At 38.8% G+C, this 6063-nt stretch overlaps 1 long non-coding RNA gene across 1 annotated transcript in view; it reads left to right on the forward strand.

The window, feature by feature from the left end:
- Window positions 1–2256: 2256 nt before the first annotated feature.
- Window positions 2257–6063, forward strand: part of LOC116084516 — a 143224-nt gene continuing 139417 nt past the window's right edge. Inside the window, exons 1-2 of the long non-coding RNA XR_004116142.1 lie at window positions 2257–2535; window positions 4535–4650. This is a non-coding gene — a long non-coding RNA (uncharacterized LOC116084516). The remainder of the gene's footprint in view (window positions 2536–4534; window positions 4651–6063) is intronic.

Raw genomic sequence — 6063 nt, forward strand, 5'->3', positions numbered from 1 at the left:
AAGGAAGCTTATTTCTTTTAACCAAGTAGACTTCAGTGACATCAATTTTTCTGTGAATATCTTCATATGGTAACTTGAAACCAAGTGCTTGGTTTCTTGGTTTTAAGATACTTCTAGTTCTTTACTTTAAAAATCACTCTGGTTAGTCAGGGTCTGGAGTTTGACTGTGAAATATAGACTTGCTTTTGCAATGATATTCCTCACAAAACTAAGAAAAAAATCCTACAGCTTATTTATTTCATGAGATTAGGATTTTACAGTTTGGGGTCAAATTCCGAAAGCAGCTCATGATGATTTTAATTGACGATTTTAATGTACCTTTCACAGCTTTAGATGTATCAATCCCAACTTAGTCCAAAACTTGTAAAAATACTTGCCTATACATCCCAATGGAGTCCATGTTAAGGAGTGTGTCAGTTACTTTTCTAGTATGGGAATAAAAAATCACTAACAAAAAGAAGTCATCAAAGACAGGGGCTCAGAACTGAGGGCAATAGCCCAGGAAAGCAGCTTAGCAGGAGCAGGGCGCTAGACGCGTCTTGTGTTCATCTCCACACCAGAACAAGGCAGAGATCCAATAAGAAGAAGACTGTATGACATCAGAGTGACATGCTTTCCCCAGGAAGCCTCCGTCTCATTAATAGTCCATAATTTTTTGAAATAGGGCCTCCAGTATGGGATCAAGTGTTCAAACCCATGAGCTTGCGAGGAACATTTCTCATTCAAAGCAGCATTAAATAGAATCAGTGGAACACCAGAGATTTTTTGAAGTAGAAATTCTCATGCATTAAATATTTCCTGAGTCTGACATAAGAAGGGCCCAGAAATCCGCGTTTTAAAGACCCCGCCCTGCAATTTCCCCATGTGATGCAGTTTGTGACTTACTGCTATCAGTTAGTGTGAAATAAAATAAATTCTTTGTACTTCTTTAACGAGTGCAAACATGCTCTTAAGAACAAAGACAAAATAAGCTACAGCTAGTGTACATATTTTGTACTCAGAAGATTTAAGTGATACCTATTTTAGGATGCGTTTCTGAGGCTCGGTTTATGGCTTTGATAATACTTCCGCGAACTCCGCTCTGGATTTTTATATGCTTTTAACCTGAATATTTATTCACAGATCATGGCTCGTCAAGGTTAATTGTGACACCAGTAATTTCTCTTTCAAAGCTCATCACTTGAGGCTGCAGGTGTGGCAGCTTTCTGACTGCACTCCAACACAGAGGGCCCTAGGTTCTCCAGCTGAGCCCTGCCTGCTGACAATATAGGTTTAGAAAGAGGTCACCCTGTAAAGCTAATTCCAGATGCCTTTGTGAGGCCGTGATTCTTTGCACAAAGTGGCTAATTACGAAAGCTATGACACAATAGATACTCTTACTTCCTGCTGATACCTGGCTCACATGCTCACAAGCTCTGGTGCTGCCAATGGGAGTTTGACACTGGCAGTGTGGATAGCTTGAAGGAAATGTAACATTTAAACTAAAATATCCATGAAATTGTTGTAAAGGCTAATTTAGGAATGGGCAATTTTCAGGCAAGTGTTGAGAATGGGAAAACATTGTGTGTGGTGGTGTGCTGTCAGAGGACTTAAAAAAAAATAAAGGGGCCTTTGAGGAGCATAAATAAGAAACAATTATGGTCTTATATCAGATACAGACAACCAAATTACCATTGAACACTGTGAGAGGCATTTATTTAAATAAATGTTATTTCTTTGTATATAGGGGTGATTGTTTTTGCATGGTTTGTACATCCAAAACCCATAATCTCCTTTATCATGGTACACATTTTAAAGTTTCTCTATGAAAATCTTTAACATATTTTTGTCACAATTGTATTTGTCTTATGCCATTTTCAGTTAAAAATTTTAATTTTGAGAATATTTTGTGATCTTTTTTTTTTTTGAGATACCAAGTTGGGTTTAGATTTGTATACATTTAAAATGATGTACCCCAAGAAATTACTACTGCAATAACTAAACTGACTTTCTTGTTTCAAAATAGTGAGAGGACTGAGTCAGCCAGCCAGATCCAGGCTGGCTTCATGACAGGCTGCATACTGTCAGATGTGGAGACTAGGCCAAAGTTTCTGTTTCACATAACTGGAAAAGTTATAACAAGTCAATCCAGGAAAAACTGCCTGTCACGAGCAGCCAATCAGGAACCTGCCCAATGATCTAACTTTGCATTAACCTCACCTCAGCCCATCAGGAGCTGTGGAAGTGGCTCCACCCCCTAACCTGAGTTAACTTCATGGACAGCCAATCAGGAACTGTAGAAGATGCCCCACCCCCTAACTGAGTCAATTTCATGGGCAGCCAATCAGGAGCCGTAGAAGCTGTCCCCCTAACCTAGCTTGAGTCAAGTACAGTTAATCAGCAGTGGTGTGGGTGGAATTAAAATTAGACTGTGTTACCAATACCAACCATAATGTCGTATGGTTAGCGTGATCCGTGTCTTACTACACCATCGTTGTGTTTGGAAAGGCCTCAGATTCTTGAGCCCCTTGGATCCCTGATGTTTATGATTATGGGGTAAGTACCTACACATTTGAGCTGCTCTTTCTAGACAGCCCGAAGGACATGTTGACACCAACTGCTAGAACCTATTCGTTCCACTTGTATTTAAGTTAGCTGGCATGTTAATGCCTTTCTATCTAACCTCCCTGGGAAGGACATGCACCTTCACTATTCTTTAATTTATTTATTTTTGAGATTATAATGTAGTTACAACCTTTCTTGTTTCCTCGTTTGAAGTCCTCCAGTGTATGCCTCCCTGCTTTATTTCAGAGCCACATCCACTTCACCATGAGTACTTTGTAGTTCATGGTACAGGTGTGGAAAACCAAGTTTGGCAATGGACTTGTATATGGGTTTTGTTCGTTTGTTTGTTTTATTTCTTATGCCCTTGTTGGGGAAATAAAAGATGTGCTCTGTATTGTCAGTGACTATTTAAATATGCACATTTAATGCATATTTAAAGTTTTATAAGTACTAAATAAAGTGAAATTGAGTAGACAGATGTATCATTTTTACTATCTTTGTTCTGTATTTATATGCTCCTGAAAACACAGAGAAAGGTAGAAACGGGTTTGATTCATTCTGTTTCTGGCTATAGATCTTATCAATGGAGACTTAGAAGAGGAAGAACTTCCATAATTGGGAAAAAAATGAGAAAATATTTGTTAAATGATGTGTCTAAGTTTTATTGTTTGTTTTATTTATCTTCTTGGAGTCACTAATAAACTTTCAAATTCCAATCCTGAGTTTGAAAACTCAGAGTAAATAAAAATGAAATATCTAAAGGAATAAAATTAAAATGAGAATGGAAAGAAGAAACACTGACCAATGAACTTCTACAGTTAGAATGACCACTCTGAAGCCTTGGAGATTTGCTTAGGGCTTTATGCTTTCACTGACAATCACATTGTCATCATCGCCACCATCATCTTCATTTTCTTCTTCATCATCATCATATCAGCCATCTGAAGGTTCCATCAAGCACATAATATGTTTTCCGATCTATCGCTCACTTCCTCCTTTCTAATTCTTCATCTATCAGCCTCTACAATTTTCTCTAGTACTTTTATGAACGCGTTCTTAAAATTCATCAAGTTCAATTAATGAGGCCATAGTGAGTATCAGGATAGACTCTCTACCAGAATAGGAGGAAAGCTCTCAGGGGTGATATCCCTGAAGAAAACTCTCCTCACAGCACTCAACAGATGCCAATAGTTCCTGAGCAAGATGTGGGAGAGTGTGATCCTCTCCCTGATCCAATACCAGTTTTATTTATATTTGTACCACACACAACCAGCAGCAGCAGCAGCAGCAACCACAACAAAATTCAAAGAAAAAGAAAACATGTGATTGAGTTGAAACCCAATTTAAAAAATCTAAGTGTGTGTGTGTGTGTGTGTGTGTGTGTGTGTGTGTGTGCGTGCGCGTGTGTGACTGATGTGTTCTTTTGCTCACATGCAGTCTTGTTTTGGTCTCCTGTTTAAATTTTATAACATATGTGTTCACTAAGATGTATAGAGCTTGTGGGAGAGTGTTTAAATGGCTTCCCTTTAGCTAGCTAGTTAATCTGTGAATTGGTTAAAATAAAGTGATTTTGGTTTAAAAAAGAAAGAATGGAAGAAAGAAAGAAAAAAGAAAGTAAGAGAAAGGAAGGAAGGAAAAGAGTTTAGTGTACATAAGAAAAAAATATGAGAAATACTCAAAACTAAAAGTTTTCTTGTATTTGATAGTATGCCTCAGGCTAGACAGGCCCATCTTATAGTGAAATATGTCTCAGGGTTGGCCTTCTTGAACAGAGAACACTGATTCTGTAGAAAATGGAGAAAGTAGGCTACAAACCACCAGGGGAGAATACGGACTTCCTGAGATCATCAAGCAAATGAGACAGAAAGATACAAGTGGTGAAGTGTAGCTCACTGATCGTTCCTTGTTCAGATCTTTGGGGATGAGATGAGAATGTGTTCCTCACTCCTGAAAACGAAAAACAAATATTCTCATTTTTTTTTCTTATTAGTTTATGCAAGTGTTTCTCAGTCAGCCATGACCCTGGCTGCTCTCTCTATCAGAAGAGAAGGGTGATCTCTTGGGACAGTCATCTCCCCAGCCTCCCAGCCTCATGAGGACTCTCTGGTAATGATGCTAACTTTGTGTTCTTCTTAGGCCTCCTGATTTTATTGGCAGAAAGTTCTATGTTGACTCTGACCATTTGGAAATGGGTGAGAACCTCACAAATGCAGATTCGTTGTACCAGCCTCACTAGGGAGCTTGTTAGAAATGCAGAACATCTAGCCTAGTCAGAAACTACTTATTCTATAGTTTAACTCAATCCCTAGGTAATTCTTGTGTACATTAAACTCAAGAGAAGCACTGGCTTAGAACAGGTCATTAAGTAAAGTAACTTAAAACCTTTGCTAAACCCTGAGCTCAATATTTCCCAGTTTCCCAATACAAATTATGCATGACCACTCTCTTCAATATAACCCACCTGCTTAGAAGATAAAATTAAACACCAGTACATAAAACCCCAGATGAGATTAAGTGGTGACTATTGAAATAATCTTTAATGCTTTATTTAAATATGGTTAGCCATATCTTCTCAATATTTGAATTTAAGCTGTTTCCCATTATAGTACTCAAGAGAAAAGATTATAATCCCCAAATCAAATCCCCATATTCAAATATGAATGTACAATATGAAAATATTATAATCCATAATTCCTGTAAAAAAGTAAAATTCAGTAAAGAATATATTAAGATTCAGATTTGTGATCTGATGTTTCTTCCCTAGGTCCTTGAGTAGAAGCTCTCCCGAATGGCCATGTGACAATTGTCTCTTTCAACACTATTGTCAAAATTGCCTCACCATCCACTTACTCATCATGTCTCCTCACTTACAAAGTATTATTGTTGTGCCAGGAAATATCTGTGAACCCCAAAAGACCACCAAGGTGCTGATTCTGCTGCAATCTCATTAGGGTCCCTTTATTCAAGCCCGAACGTGGGCTCCCGGCAAACCCAGACACAGCACAAAGGTGGAGTCCTGAGCATAGTTTCAGGCAAGCGTTTATAGAGGCAAGAAGGGGATACCTGACTGGGGTGCCCGTTATGGCCTCTAACATACTTGTCTGGGGCTGGGAGCCAAACCATAAACTTGACTTCTGCTTTTCTCCTGATTGGTGGTTGTTAGGAAGAGATGTGTCAGGGGCAGGCTTGTAACCCCGGGGGTGCACATTTGTTGAAATAAAACCTGGAAACTGATGCTAGACGCTGGTTTTGTTGGGAGCGGGGGTAACCTGGAAAGTGGTGTTGGACATAGGTCTTGTTGAGAGGTAGCCAGGAAACTGGTACTAGGTACCGGCCTGTTACTTAACTTGAATTCAACCTGAAGTTAGGTTCTCTAAAATGGAATCTGAACGCAAAAGATTTGGTCTCTCACTATTTGAGGCATATGCTCTTTTCAACAATGTGAAGAAAACTGTACTGGCTGTGGCCCAGTTCCCAGATCTTGTTATTTCATTATTTTCTCTGTTATTGGTCATTGGA

The sequence above is a fragment of the Mastomys coucha genome, unplaced genomic scaffold, assembly GCF_008632895.1.
Source record: "Mastomys coucha isolate ucsf_1 unplaced genomic scaffold, UCSF_Mcou_1 pScaffold9, whole genome shotgun sequence".
Taxonomy (NCBI): Eukaryota; Metazoa; Chordata; class Mammalia; order Rodentia; family Muridae; genus Mastomys; species Mastomys coucha.